Here is a 16,903-nt window from a genome sequence, read left to right on the forward strand (position 1 = left end):
TTTGGTATGTGGGGACTCGTGAGATTAAATGCTGAGCGACGGTGTGCGCAGATTAATGTGTCTAGTGTAGAAGTGCCACTTCTAGAAGTTGGCATGGCTGTGCAGTGAATGTGAATTGACTGTCTGGCTTGTGATTGGCTGGAGCTGGCTGGTGTGCCTGGCTCCAGGAGTCAGGTGGGGTCTGCCGGTGGTGAATGGGGAGATCTGCATGTAGATGGGAGGGAGGAGTTGCACCTGGGACCTGAATAGGGCTGTGCCTTCCCTCCACAATGCTGGCTCCGCCCCCTGTGGTGCGTCTGATGTCCCTAGCCTGTCCTGTGAATAGGGTGTGGTAAATAAATAAATAATTACCAGTACTATTTTTCTATGCATTAACTGAAAAGGATAGCTCAATAAATAAGAGGCAGAATCCGTGGTATCTGAGTCATACGGGCTTTAATCAGATGGCTCGAGCCAATGGACCATCGGGTTCCATCACCCGCTAAGGTTCAGGAAGGGACAGACACAGGACAAAGGGAACAGAGGGACAGCTAATATCTCATTAACATCATACAGTATATATAGTAAAACAGTATAATTGTATTGAATACAGTAGACGTAACAAGTGACAAACGGAAGATAAGAACATATGGGCGTAAAAAGAAGGCGTGCACAGGGCGTGCACGGAGGTGTGTGATGTAAACGTCACAGAAGTGTCATAAGTGGGTGGATACATGGAGGGGGCTTCATGGGCAGCTGGAACCTTTAACCTACTGGTGCGCGCAAACGGGTCATGACGTGTAACTGGGGAGAGCTGGGGCTCTGACTTCTAGCACTAGAAGAGGAGACTAAAGTCTGGGATGTCAGAACGACCTGTACCTATAGCATATCTGATATCTTGTGTTTGGAGTACATGTTGCTTGAATCTAAAAGTCATCAGGGTAAAGGCTACTTGTCACTAAGGCTAGTGCATGCATATATTTCCTCATGTATTGCGTGTGCTATGGATCTTCTATGGATACTAATTCAGTAATTCACTTGCATGGAGACAGGAAGACTAGACTATAGATGAAGATGTTTATGCGGTTCGTTAGCTAGGAATGTGAAGCCGGGGAGCTGAACAGATAACTGTAGGCATAACATATTCTTGGCAGGCAGGCAGACTAAGCCGAGCCGGGCACCGCGCTGCTTGGCAGGAAGTAAGTGAAGGGTCAGGGATGCGGGCGGGGCTGCATCTCTCCTCGGAGTGGTTCAGGAGACTGGAGGCTCGAATCTGGTGTCCGGGCCCTGTGAGGCCTAGAAACGGGTGCAACTCGATGATTTAACGTGCACAATGTAAAGACGTTGGCAACATAGGCCTAGAAGCCTAAATCACGTTGCTTTAGGAAGGACTGGATAACTGGCATACTAACGTTGGACACAACTGTAAATGCGTCTTTATTCGGTCAAGGGGGTAAATATGCATATTAATCATGCACATATAACATATGATGGGGAACACGTAGGGACACACAACAGGGCAAAATTCAATTTTCCTCATTCCCTCCTTGTTCCCTACGTTTCCTTCAGGAAACATCAATATTCATGATACCATCTATCTGTTCATACAGCATCATTTGCTCGTCTTTTATCTTTTGGGAATAGGACTTTGGACGTGGAATACAAGATGTAGCGCACAAGCCGCAAATCGCAGGGCCACATTGTAAACAGAGACAACAACTGAATATGATCATTACTACTACTCCTAGGAATGACAGTACTTTCCATCCCCAGGCAGATATTATACTCCAGAGCCAACCGGACCATGTCCAGGTGCCTGGATTCTGGTGTAGCTGATGGGCTATTTTATGAAGTCTAGTTATTGCTGAATACACAGACGGTGCGTTATTAGGAATGAAAACGCAACAACTAGATCCGATGACTCTACAAGCTCCGCCCCTATCGGCCAGTAAGACGTCAAGAACAAGGCGGTTCTGAAGAACAACAAATCTCATAGCAGACTGCTCTTCTGTTAAGTTACCTAGGGCGGAAGTAGTCTCATTCACTACTGCTTCAAGGGTTCTAGTTAACCTGCGTATTAATTTACTATTCTGGATAGGACCTATGAAGAAAAAGAAACCTTTATTGAAATCTGTATACTGTTCTAATGCGGTTTCAGTTTGATCGACAATTGGGGACTCGATCTCCCTTCTATGTCTGACGTGTACTAGATGTGTATTTCTGTGATAATCAGATGGGGCTAGGAAAACTGGTGGCAGTAGGAAGGCAATGTAACATGTTCCATCCCAATCTAGGGGCAAACGTACATATGCGATCTGACCACATATAAAATATGAATGACGTGAGGCTTTGAAAGTAGATTTCCCACTGTCACTATACTCGACCACAGTATTACAATCACTGTGTCCTAGATGTACTGAACCATTCTTTCTAACACATAATTCGCCTTTCACTGGTAGAACTGTTATAGAAGGTAAGTCTGGAGTAGTCTCGGACTGAACATTCAAAACCATGAGGTTGGTGGAGAAATTACCTAGATCATATACTTCATTTTCTAGATCTAACCCTGTCCTATGGGAAAGACCTTCCTTGTCTGGGAAACATGTTCTATTCAGAAGGGACTTATCATCTAAAGATGATGTTAATGTAAACCATGCTCCACACGAACCATTGTGTGAAAACGGATAGGGAAAAAGTGGCAGAACTCCCTTCGGTGTCTGGTAAGGGGGGAGTCGACCACACACCCAACAATTAGTGGCATTGCTGGTCTGGTGTGAATAGTGTAACATACGAATAAAAGTATTGTTGCGCATTGCAAGCCGATAGGATAACTCATGAGGGGATAGTTCACTAAAAGTGTGCTCTACTGTATCATTAGAGGAAAGATGTACATGCGAATCAAGAGGAGGAAAAAATATATGTAGCACATAACTTATACATGTGATCGTAAGACTCAGAAATAACATAAACAATAATGTAACAACACATCTGCTTCGCAGACTCTTACAGTATTTCGTTATCTTGGAGTTTCGTCTATCTCTCTCACTATGTGGGTCTATCTCATACATGTCAGGAACCTGTCTAACCGCTTCACCCGAGAGGGACTTAAACAATTAAACGCTGTCTGACTTGCTAGACCTTAACTTGAGTTTATACTCCTGTTGCGGAGTTTTCTCTGACAGGGGAAGTTTAGAGTCAGTATCGGGGCAGTCCTTGAAAAAAGTCTTTGGACGCAGTCCATGGAAACGCTTGATGTGGCTGGAGTGAAGCCAACCCTTCCTCCCTTCCAGCTTCACGGCAGTCCTTGTGGTCATCAGAACAAGTTTCGGCTCCTTCCAACGGGGCTCCAGAGGGCTTGAACGATCGAAATTCCGGATGAGAACTAGATCGCCTGGAACGACCTCGTGCGGTTTCACCTGGGTGTTGTCTGGAAAGGCAGCCGCGACCTGTGAACGACAAGAGAGTAGTGCAGACATCAAGGAAGCTAGGTAATCTGTCAGCATATTACTATCAACATCGGTGATTTTACGTGGCATAGGTGTACCCTACATGTTTGGGGGACGACCAAACACTACTTCGTAAGGTGACAAACCCGATCGGGAGTGAGCGACCATTCTCATGTAGAAGAGGGCAACCGGCAGGGCTACCATCCAATTTACACCTTTCTCTGCACAGACCTTCGCTATTCGTATTTTCAGAGTTTGATTGTGTCTCTCGACGAGGCCAGCTGCCTCGGGGTGTCGTACGCAGTGGAACTTCCACTGGTACCCTAACAAAAGTGATGCTTGTTTCATGAGTTCGGATGAGAATGGCTGTCCGTTATCTGATACACGACCCTGGGCAAACCATAGCGTGGGAAGAACTCACGAACCAACTGCCTGGCAGTGGTCGCGGCAGTGTAATCTGGGACTGGATATGCTTCTGTCCATCTGGACAAAGCGCAGACAACTACGAGGACATACTTGAAACCTCGGCATCGATCCATCTGAATATAATCCATCTGGAGGACTTCAAAAGGGTGATCAGGAGGATGGAATCCACCTTGTTCCACCGGAACACCTTTACCTGGATTGAACTGACAACAGATCATGCAGGTACGCACTTTCTGCTTCGCTGCTGCTCGTAAATGCTTATTAAACCAGAGGTTCTGGATGCTATCTAACATGGCTTTTTCTCCTAAATGTGCTGGACTATGTGCGGTATTAATAATAACTTGAACCATAGAGTCGGGGAGAAACCATGTGGCTTTTCCCTTCGTCAACCATCCCTGATCTGTCTGGACCCCTCCTTGTTCGGACCATTTCTTGATTTCGTCTGGGGTAGCATGTGTCTGTATGTCTTGGACGTCTTGTGTAGGGTCCTTAACTGTCATACAAGTCGTCTGATCTGGAACATCTGTCTTTGTCGTGTTAACTGGAATGTCTGGAGTCTGAGCTGTAAGCTTGGCTGTTCGATCTGCTAGATCGTTACCCTGGGAAATGGTGTCAGTGGCTTTCGTATGTGCTTTGCACTTCATAATGGCAATGGCTGTTGGCAAATGTATTGCTTCTAACAGAGCTTGAATGAGGGGGCCATGCTGAATCTTGGCTCCATGAGAGGTCATGAAACCTCTTTCTTGCCAGAGGACTCCAAAGTCGTGAACGACTCCGAATGCATAACGTGAATCTGTATATATGTTTACTTTCAGGTTCTTGGCTCGTATGCAGGCTTGGGTCAGAGCGATGAGCTCTGCTGCTTGAGCAGACAAGGTGTCAATACGATGTGTTTCTATAACTTCAGTTTCAGTAGTCACTGCATATGCGGCTACTAATTCTCCTGTACTCGTTCTCATACATGAACCATCCACGTAAAGTGTCAGGTCTGGGTCAGGTAATGCAATGTCCGTCAAGTCTTGTCTTGGCTTTGTCATGGTGTTAATAACTTCCACACAGTCATGTGTGGCAGGGTTTGATGTATTCGAGGGCAACAGTGTAGCAGGATTTAATATGTTGCAGCGTCTGATTTCTATGTGTGGCTGAAACAGTGTCAGTTCATACCCTGTTAATCGTGCAATTGTCAAATGCTGAGTCTGTGTTCGGTTTAACAGAACTTCCACGGAGTGTGGAACTTGTACTGTCAGGGAGTGTCCTAACACTATGGAATCACTTTGTCTGATAGCTAGAGCTGTGGCTGCAACTGATTTGAGGCACGCAGGCAGAGCCTGGGCTAATGGATGTAATGTGCTAGAAAAATAAGCACAAGGCTTGTGTTGTCCTGCTTGATCTTGCGTGAGAACGGATAATGCTGTACCATCACGTTCAGTGACAAAAAGTGTAAAAGGCTTACTGTAGTTTGGTGTCGCTAAAACAGGTGCATTACATAAAGCTTTCTTTAACTCATTGAAAACAAGTGTATGTTCCTGGGTCCAAGGGAGGACAGTCGATGTCGCTGCCTCCTGTGTTGTCAACTGTATCAGTGGTTTGGCTAGATATGCATACTGAGGAATCCATTGTCTGCAGTAAGAAGTGAGGCCGATAAAAGCTCGTACCTCCTTCTGTGTCTTGGGCTGTGGAAGATGTGCAATTAACTGGATACGGTCAGGTGTCAACTGTCTACCCCTCTTGGACAGCAAGTGTCCAAGGTATACCACTTGCTGGACACAGAATTGCAGTTTGGAAGGGGACACCTTGTGCCCCATCTCTGCCAGAAAATACAAGACGGTCAGTGATGCACGTTCGCAGTCACGTTCTGTACGGGCTGTGATCAATAGATCATCGACATACTGAAGCAGGGCAGTGTCAGTTGGCATGTGAATACTGTCTAGTTGTCGTTTAAGTGCTTGACTGTAAATACTAGGACTTTCTGTGAAACCTTGAGGTGCACGTGTGAATTTATAGCTTCTTCCATTTAAACAGAATCCGAAAAGGAACTGGCTGTCTGGATGAATGGGGACACTAAAGAAAGCGTTCTTGAGATCAATAACAGTAAAGAACGTAGCTTCGGAATCAATGGCAGTCAATAGGGAAGAGATATCTGGAACCACTGGGTACTGGGGTATGATACATTTATTAAGTTCTCGAAGGTCAATCACTAATCGATAAACTGGAGGTGCATTTGGGTCAGTACGTTTAAGAATCGGAATGATTGGGGAATTACATACATTGGAGTCAGTTTCTACAACTACTCCTTGAGCAATGAGCTCGTCAATGATTTTCGATAAGGCTGCTACAGCCTCAGGTGGCAATTTGTACTGTCGGATTCGTGGTAACACAACACCTTGTTTCAGAGTGACACGATACGGTGTAATGTGCATACAACCTACATCAGTTGGATCGTGCGCCCATAAATGCTGTGGTACATTCAGTAATCTTGGATCAAAATCTCTTAACACATAATGTCCTTTAAAATCACGTAAAAACAATCTCACTCCTTCCGGAGAACAGCATATTACAGCACCTAATTCTTTCAATGTTTTAATACCAAGTAAGTTTTCAGGACATGATTTCGTAAGTAATAAGTCTGTAGTTCGGGACAATGGACCAACTTCTAGGGAAACTGGTTTCGATATTTCGTTAACAATAGGCTTTCCTGAAAATCCCAGGGAAACATTTCTTGAGCCTGAGAGAGGAGCCCCTGGAACCTCGTCATGACTGATGGTAGTCCTACTTGCCCCTGTATCAATCAGAAACTTTCTGTCTTTCCCTAATACTTGACTGTGTACATAGGGACCCTCTTGATCTACAGGAACCTCGATGAGAGGCAAGCCAACCTCCCTCTCTAGGCTGTTTCATGAATACTGCTGATATTCTGGATAATCTGACTGTGCGTACTGGTACATCTGTTGTGTAACGTGTTGTGTGGCCGCTATAGGCTGCGGTACTGTAACTGTCTGTTGTGCGTTCTGCGGTGGTTGCGAATTTGGCGGAACATGTTCCTGTCTAGGAGGACGCGGTCTCTCTTTCGTCTTACCTGTAGCTATGTTGTGTTTCAGAACTGCACATTCGTTTATATAATGACCTGGCTGTTTACAGTAATTGCATGTCCCTTTGACGGGAGCTGCAGAATGATTAGTCTGATTCGTACCCCTCTTCTGACCATCTACTGGAACAGACTGTGCCACTAGTACTTTCATTTTCGTGTCTTTCATACGTCTCCTTTCGTGTTCTTGCTCTTCTCTGATTCGGTTCTGGTGGTACTGTAACATCTGTAGCATTTGGGACGGGGTATTAGCTTGCCAGGTACTCTCGACTTTTAGTACTCGATTTTTAACTTGTAGTAAAGAATTTTCAACTAGTTTGGTAACAAAAAGATGTGGATACGACTCACTACTTGTTTTCAAGCCGCTATTAATAATGAAACATTTCTCGAATCTGGAATAAAAATCACTAGTGTCTTCGTCTTGTTTCTGTTTACAGGCTGAGATGGCATCCCAGTCTTCCTTTTTCGTGGCTAGTAATCTTGGCAAGACTTGTATTAACAGTTCGGGCAATTCTTTGGCTTTTTCCCCGAGACCAGTACCAAGAACTCGTGTGTTATCTTCGTTCTCTAACGCTGTCCAGTCAATCTTTTTCTCTCCCACCTCCCATTCTTTCTCTTTGAGTTTTTCATATATGCCCGCAGGCAGCAGGACCTTTAACATTTTGATGATATCAGGATACGTGTATTCTCCCATACGGAGCATGTCTTTTAATTCACGGTGGAACCCTGCTGGATCCTTATCGTGACAGGGCACTAACTTTTTCATTTCTAGTAGTTCTATTTTCGTTATAGGGGTGTAAACAAATACTCGTTCGAGGTCACCCCCCGTTCCTTTAACAGGATGTACTTCTCGCAAGGGATTCTGTCTATCTATGTAGAATGGGGGTGGAACAGGAACAAAATGTGGAGTCAGGAACGTTCGGTATTTGTGGCGTTGTTCTAAAATGACGCTATTCAAATCGGTACCTAGACCTTTCCATCGGTTTAGTAGTAACTCGTTCAATACATTATATAAAGGACCTGGATCAGAATGCTGATCCTCATACAGTGTAATGAGGTGTTGGATCATGTACATACCCACCAGTCGCTGTTCGCCTGGCGGAAGCTTCAGAAACATTTGAGCCACTATTTCGTCTGAAAACGTGGTAGAATCACTAGTCCATCGAAATGCTGATCGGGCTAGTTCTTGTTCATGCATGGTACTAAGCTCACTGTAACCTATTCGTGGTTTCAAAATTTTATCGGTAGCCTGGAATAATTGTTCAAGAGAACACTGTTCTGGTACGGGAGGAGGAAAAACGTTCTTGTAGTCTGAGCGTGTGTGTCTGTCGGAAGGTCTCGTCCTACCTACATACGCTATTCTAGTGGGATTCTCGTTGTCTATATCTTCGTCTGAAGAGTCATTCTCTTTCTCGGCTACTCTGCTTGCTTTCTCCCTCTCGTGTGTGCTTATAATTTCTTTACGAATCTTTCTGTACATAGTTTCTATACTATTTTGTGTCTTGTGTTTTCCGTCTGCTATATTGTCGCTCCATCTTATCAGGACCTTCATCTCTTCTTTGTCCTTATCAGGATGATCCTGTTCTCTTATTAAACAATGTATTAAAAATTGCAAAATCATGCCTTGAATCTCGACTTTCCTGTGTGTCATAGCTTCGTGAATACTTTCTGGTTTCTCCCCTGTTCGGATGAAATGATATATTCTGTCTAAATGTTCTTTCATATCTGATATGGTAATCAAAAAGTTTGCAACTCGTCGTAAACGTACGGAATACAATATCATGTGATCTTCGCCTGGCACTGGGTCATATCTACAATCAGTAAGGAACCTTTTGAGGGCTTCGTACGTAGCCACTTTTGGCGTGCGCTGTAATGCTGCGTCTCTCAGCGTCAGGCGTTTTGTTTGAGGTGGGGTGATAGGAATACCTCCCCCTGCTCCTCCTGAACTAGAATCGTCAATTAATACTGTATGTGCGGCTGCTGGTAATATGACTGGTAAAGTAGGCGTACGTATTGTGGGTTGGTCCTGGGGTACTGGCACATTAACAGGATTCCCGGGACCAACAGCTGGAGGCACAGTAATTATATTATTAACAGGGTGCTGAGGTTGAACAGACGGGGTAGGATTCGTATTAGCATATTCTGGGACAGTGTCGTCTAAATAGGAAGAAAGGAAGATCTCAGCTGCAGTCGGTTTATGACGTAGTTTAGTCGGGACCAATGGTGGAGGTAAATTACGGGGTGTTTCCGGGGTTGCCCTAGGCAAACCCTCGGCGAGAAGGGGATACATATGATTTTAATAAGGGCATTTCTTTGTCTGTCGGACTGTTCTGCTCAAACTCGTTCACCTTCTTCTAGTAGTTCCCTTTCCTGGGCTTTTTCTGAGGATTCCCTACTTAATTCTGCCTTTCTGAATTCTTTTTCTGTTCTTTTATGCGATTCTTTACGCCACAATTCTATGGCATCTTTCTGGGATTGTCTGGCTTTCTTTTTCCATAATGCTTCCTCTACTCTCATGATGCACTCGGCATCCCATGTTCCTGAAACAGGCCACCTATATTTTTCTTCGAGATCCTTGGTGTAGTCCACCCATAAGTCTAGATACAGTATGGCATCTAAGCCATGTTTATGATACATGAAATGTCCAGGAATGTCCCTAGGAGGGACAGGAACTGATTCTTCGAGTAACGCTTTTCTGGTTCCTATCTGACGTAACTTTGAAAACAGAGGCATATTTGAACGTACCTGAACTTGAACACAATACACAATGAACACAGTAATGAATAGCAAAACAATCACTCATACCACGACATCAAAAACACATTGATAACAGTTCGAACAGAATACATTGAAAACACAATACTTCGAAAACAGAATACTGGAACTTCTCGAGGAGCTATACCAGAGAACAGACTTACTAGATTTACTGGATGCACTGCTAAAAACAGTACAGAACATACCGGTCTCCTAAAGAGACACGTCATACCGTATCCACCTAGGTGAACACGTCGGACCGGATCTGTGTACCCAAACCCGTCGGACCGGGCACAAATTAATGAACCCGTCTAGATACGTTCCCAGCATCGGTACTCACCGGGAAGCAAAACTGAAGGCCTCGGACTGGACTGGACTGCTACGACGTCTGGTTACTGCTACGCACTACGCATGCGCCTCGGGCTTCGGAAACAGGTGGGCCTCCGGATACCTCGGACTTTGCTCTCTCGGCTTGGGCTCTGGTTGGGACGATCCGCCTTCCTCACCGCCTCGTCTGGATGCCGGACCGCAGTCTCCGTCTCCTCCGTGGGCCTGAGGGAGACTCGAAGCAGAAATATCTGCACGTGCACAGTAGGGGTCCGTCACGGCTGTAGAAGGGTCAGGGGGCCTGCGTTACATCGCCGGCGCGTGGGGAAGGGGCTCGTTCCTGTTCGGGCGCCATTTATGTGGTAAATAAATAAATAATTACCGGTACTATTTTTCTATGCATTAACTGAAAAGGATAGCTCAATAAATAAGAGGCAGAATCCGTGGTATCTGAGTCATACGGGCTTTAATCGGATGGCTCGAGCCAATGGACCATCGGGTTCCATCACCCGCTAAGGTTCAGGAAGGGACAGACACAGGACAAAGGGAACAGAGGGACAGCTAATATCGCATTAACATCATACAGTATATATAGTAAAACAGTATAATTGTATTGAATACAGTAGGCGTAACAAGTGACAAACGGAAGATAAGAACATATGGGTGTAAAAAGAAGGCGTGCACAGGGCGTGCACGGAGGTGTGTGATGTAAACGTCACAGAAGTGTCATAAGTGGGTGGATACATGGAGGGGGCTTCATGGGCAGCTGGAACCTTTAACCTACTGGTGCGCGCAAACGGGTCATGACGTGTAACTGGGGAGAGCTGGGGCTCTGACTTCTAGCACTAGAAGAGGAGACTAAAGTCTGGGATGTCAGAACGACCTGTACCTATAGCATATCTGATATCTTGTGTTTGGAGTACATGTTGCTTGAATCTAAAAGTCATCAGGGTAAAGGCTACTTGTCACTAAGGCTAGTGCATGCATATATTTCCTCATGTATTGCGTGTGCTATGGATCTTCTATGGATACTAATTCAGTAATTCACTTGCATGGAGACAGGAAGACTAGACTATAGATGAAGATGTTTATGCGGTTCGTTAGCTAGGAATGTGAAGCCGGGGAGCTGAACAGATAACTGTAGGCATAACATATTCTTGGCAGGCAGGCAGACTAAGCCGAGCCGGGCACCGCGCTGCTTGGCAGGAAGTAAGTGAAGGGTCAGGGATGCGGGCGGGGCTGCATCTCTCCTCGGAGTGGTTCAGGAGACTGGAGGCTCGAATCTGGTGTCCGGGCCCTGTGAGGCCTAGAAACGGGTGCAACTCGATGATTTAACGTGCACAATGTAAAGACGTTGGCAACATAGGCCTAGAAGCCTAAATCACGTTGCTTTAAGAAGGACTGGATAACTGGCATACTAACGTTGGACACAACTGTAAATGCGTCTTTATTCGGTCAAGGGGGTAAATATGCATATTAATCATGCACATATAACATATGATGGGGAACACGTAGGGACACACAACAGGGCAAAATTCAATTTTCCTCAAGGGAGAGGGGCTGAGCAAAACAAAGTGCTCAAGAACCAGTTGTAACTGGTTTTTCCCTTTGCCCTGCAGCCTGAGACAAATGAAAATGTGTATAAAAAGGGCTTTGACCCCAGGTAAAGGGTTCTCTCTGTGACCTAACTTCAGGGGGGCCTTCTGCTATTGCTGGGCACCAGGAGGACTGCCAATGGGGACTGCCTCCCTGTTGGAGGGCCCTGTGAGCTGGCCCTTGGGCCCAGCCTTTGCCCTCCTGCATTCCTAAATAACTTTTAACTGGACTTTGCCTGTAGCGCCTGGAAGCGCTTTATTTTTCCTCCTGGGAGCGCTTTATTTTTGTGGGCAGCGCTTCTGTTCTGAACTGCGGTACAAAAGGGGGTGGTGATGGACGGAGCATCTGAACCAATCAAACACTCACACCCAGTCAAAAGATCTGGGTTTGATCCATCACCGTTCTTTAGCCCACTCTGCCACCCCAGTTCAGACATGGCTATATGCAAATCAGTCTGACCCTGTGCCTCATGGGAACAGTCCAGCCTGAACTGCCAAGCCATGCCTTCCCTGGACCGGAAACAAGCTTCTGAGGACCGGTTTCTGGCATTACAGCCGTCTTCAGCCCGGCTTGCTTGAATCCAGTGGCAAAGTGAGCAAGGGACTCACGTCTGAGCATACCCTGCCACACTTATGGCGGCCAAAGTGGTACAAAAGGGGGTGGTGATGGACGGAGCATCTGAACCAATCAAACACTCACACCCAGTCAAAAGATCTGGGTTTGATCCATCACCGTTCTTCAGATCTGTTCTGAACTGCAGCATGGAGCTGCGATCACTGTCCCGAGGGAGTACCCGGCGTGGGGATCTCCCTGCCTTTGTGCCCGCTTCTCGAGCGTTATTGCCACCTTCAAGGAGTGCGTTGTTTCCAGGGCGGGTGCCTACCCCGTAATATTTGCCCTTCTACAATCCCTAGCGGGTGCCCACCCCTCCAGGGACTTTGCCGAGACTTAAAAACCCCCAGCGGGTGCCCACCCCGCCAGGGACTGTGAGTAGAAAAATCGGTGCCTACCCCGTATCACCGCCGCTGACCCAGGAATCCCCGGACGTGCTCCCCCTGACGTCACGAGGCTGCCACGCTGGGATTGGTCCCAGCCGCGGGCGTTGCCTCGCAACAAAGGGGGCTCGACCAACAGCAGACGCGGGACGAGGCAGAAGTGATCTGGAGCCTCGCGGGCTCCATAACGAGACCCGGTCTCCAGGAGGGGGGGCCGGGTGAAGTGAAAGAATCCCGGGAGAAGGAGAGGTGCAGCAGCCAGCAAGACGCCGGTGAGGGAGAGCCCCGCCCGCTGCACCAGTGAAGCCGCCGAGGCTCCTGTGAGCAGTCGAGAGCCCCGGCCAACTGAGAAGATAGCCAGCATCCCCGCCGCCTCCAGAGAGCAGTCCGGTGAGAGGAGCTGATAGGGAGGGGTGGGGGTGCGAGAGCGAGGCACAGCGCCAGAGCCCCGTTCCAGAGTGGGCCCGCCTTTGCGGGCCGCTCTAAAGAAGGGGTGAGAAGCAGAGTGCCAGTCCCGCTCCAGAGCCAGATGGCTCCAACGTTGGAGCACATTTTGTTTAAGGGCCCCAGTGGGGGCTCCAACGGCCAGTGGTGCCTACACTCATTTGTTCTAGGGGTTCATATTTGTTTTAAAGCCTGTGGGCTCCACGTGAGGTCATGAAGGTGTCCATGCCCCATTTCTCCCAGCTGCCCTGCTCGCAGAGGGCAGCTGCAACGTTACACAGTTCTTCTACATGGGGCCCACGGAGTGCCAGTGTCCCTCTTTTGTGATTACCCAGCTGCCCAGCAATTAGTGGGCAGCTGCCACGTTTAGGCCCTAAACTCTTGCGCATTCTTCTTTGGCTGCCTGCGCAGCCTGCCCTGACACTGCTGGACAAAGGGCATTTGAGCCCCACGGAAGGCCAGTTGGCCTGGGGTCAGTATCTAATGTGATTCTTGCGCAAGGTGATTGCCTACTGTGTTTACACTGGTTATGCCTAATGTGATTTATGCATAATGTGCAATGCCTTTATGCCTGTGATACCTCTAACTGTGTTTTCATGCTTAGGAGGTTGTTTTGCCTAGTATAGGTTATGCTAGTCAGTTTGTTTCCCTAAGTGACCTATGCCTAGGATGATTAGTATTGCGTAGTGAGTTCCTACCTTTTACCGGTGGTTACTGGTTGTGTTCTACAATTATTATTTTGTGCTACAGTTCTACTATGTGCTATTTCTACTAAGTGCTGATTCTGACAGTGGCCCACGTGGCCCTGTCATGTGTATATAATCCCCTGTGAATACTGCCCAGTGCCAGTTGGTACAGTCTAATGTGTTTATGGTAATACAAAGGCTATTTGTATATATAACCTTGTGTGGAGTTCCTTTTTGTGGTGTGCCTAGTGTGTTGCTGGTGTGTGTGTGTGTTGCGCAAATGCTTTACACATTGCCTCCGGGATAAGACTGACTGCTCGTGCCAAGCTACCAAGGGGGTGAGCAGGGGTTATCTTTGGTGTGGAACTCCCTTGCCCTGACTAGAGTGGTGGTTTCTGCCTGGCTTTGGCGCAAGCCTTAGCCAACCAGAAATCCCAGTTTTAATAGGTGACATCTGTCAATCCTTTTCTTCACACTCCCATTGGATGGAGACTGCAGGACAAAGGGGATAAACCTATGACTTCATCAGAGGTCAAGGGTGCAAGATGACACTCTTGCTACCCCTATATGTAAGCCCTGTTACCTTCCCTCTACCCACCAGGGCCTTTATGACTTACACATCACCCTCAACTCTCTCGCAGAATCAACACATAGTTTATATCACTAGTTATTTCTTAAGATCAGCTGAGAGCTTGTCATTCAACATCTAATGTGGATATCACTTTGGTGTTTTAGTTGCCAAAAAAAGAACTATACTGATTTCCAGACTTTTCTTCTTTGCAAATGGTAAGTTTCAGAGTCAAAGAAATATAATTTCCACTGTAATAAGAGAGAGTTCAGTTTACCTATGCATTTCCGATGATATAAGATTGGGGAGGGTGGTTGATAAATGGATGATATCGCAGTAGATAAGGTTACTGTTTGAGGATCCTGATTTTTTAGTATATTTGTAAAGGGGGGGTCATTCAAACTAAAGTGAGCGGCTGGGGAAGGTTCACTTAGTAATTCTTGTTTCACAGAAACTAACCCCCAGGACAGAGATTTGCTTCTGTAAAACAAATGGCCCGACAAGCTGGGAGATTTTTTTTCAGTGTGTGAGGACCATTTCTGGTTTTTCATGCCAGGCCACATATGAAGACCCCAGCATCGGATGGCCTGCTCTATATTGGTTAGCCAACAGCACTGTGGAGGACAGGCCTGAGCAGGCTCTGGCCTCCTCTAAGACAGTGTAGCCCTGGGTTTGAGGGTGGGTTGGAAGATAGTTCCCACAATGCCCCTACCAGACGCCTACGGTCAGATAACTTGCACTTTATCCTACCTTTCACCTTTAGTTGACAGAAACACGGAGGCAGGTCATTGACAGAACAAGGTCTCAAAAGTCAGCAATTTTTGAAACCCCATTTTGAAATTAGAATAGGAATTTGCCTAGCTATAGTACTGGTAAGTTCCAATTCTTTTCAGGACACGGAGGCGAGGATTATGCCATTCTTCCTTCGCTTTATTGAACAGCAGCAAGTTTAAACATCAACAAACCAACACATGTCTACTCCCATGTACATACTGGGGTAGAAAACAACTTTATCCAAGTCCATCAACACTGTCAATTATGCAGCCTCCACTTGGCTCCTCCTTAGCACTTCCTCTTCCTCTTTCTTCGCGCGAACATCCTGGATTGGAACTCTACGCCTCCTATTTGGATACATCATTTCCTGCAAAAACAGGCAGCGTCAGAACCAAAGGCCAGAACAGCCGTCAGCAGAAACAAAACTAAGGAGGAAACAACGACTATGCATGTCTCATAAGCAGAAAACGGCAAAGGACCACAAACAACACGTTCACAGAACATACCCAAGAGCATTACTTACTCCAGAACGGGGAGGGTCATCAAGTCCATCAGGCTTTATTTGTGCAATTTTATATAGCGCGAACTTTACCCGAAGGTGTCAGAGCGCTTTACATAGGATCCAGTTGAAAACCCGGAGGGATAATCCTCGCCTCCATGTCCTTAATAGAATTGGAACTTACCAGCACTATAGCTAGGCAAATTCCTATTCTATGTCAGGACCAGAAGCTCCGATTATGCCAGTTTAAAGCTTATCCACCACCAGCTGAGCCACGTTCAGAACTGGCTTGAAATAAAACCGCTTGAAGGTGGAGTCAGTTGACCAATCAGTTGCACGCATGGGGTCCTCAAGCTGTGCACCAAGTGCAAACGCCCTAGAGGCCATAGCACCTCTGGTAGAATGAGCACCTCACTTGTTGGTATCAATCCACCCCCCTGCATGACCCACCCCACCCAACGGGCTATGGTCGAGAAGGAAACCGCCTTAAAAGGCTTACGGAGTGCAATAAGCAACTGTCTTTCACCAGGAGGGCGAACCTCCTCTGTTAACTCCTCATAAGCACGGAGGCTCAGCACAACACACAGTTTGAAGGATTCTTGAAACGCCGGATAGGAGGGGAAACAACCGTTACATAGCAACTTTTACAACGCACTTCTATTACAACGCAGCTTTTACAACGCTGGATCCATTACATCGCATGTCTTTATAACGCATGACATTACATAGCAGATGCTATTACAACGCATGTTATTACAACGTAAGTATAAGTAAGTATATAATTTTAAATTTGTTTTATTTAATATTATTAAATTAATTTAAATAATATTATGAATAAAAAAAATATTAATTTATGTTTTTTAATATTATAAATTAAATATATTAAGTTAAGTAATTTTTAAAAATAAATATGAGTATAAGAGTATATGTTTTGGGGTACTGAGGTATATGTTTTGGGTTTTTTGGGTAGTTTTTAGGTTTCAGGGCTGGGTTTGGGTTTTGGGGTACAGGGGTATTTTTAGGTTTTAGGGTTGGGTTTGGGTTTTGGGAAACAGGGGTATTTTTAGGTTTTAGGGCTGGGTTTGGGTTTTGGGGTACAGGGGTATTTTTAGGTTTCAGGGCTGGTTTTGGGTTTTGGGGTACAGGGGTATTTTTAGGTTTTAGGGCTGGGTTTGGGTTTTGGGGTACAGGGGTATTTTTAGGTTTCAGGGCTGAGTTTGGGTTTTGGGGTACAGGGGTATTTTTAGGTTTCAGGGCAGGGTTTGGGTTTTGGGGTACAAGGGTATTTTTAGGTTTTAGGGCTGGGTTTGAGTTTTGGGGTACA

Source organism: Lissotriton helveticus, chromosome 2_2, assembly GCF_964261635.1.
Source record: "Lissotriton helveticus chromosome 2_2, aLisHel1.1, whole genome shotgun sequence".
In the NCBI taxonomy this organism is placed as follows: Eukaryota; Metazoa; Chordata; class Amphibia; order Caudata; family Salamandridae; genus Lissotriton; species Lissotriton helveticus.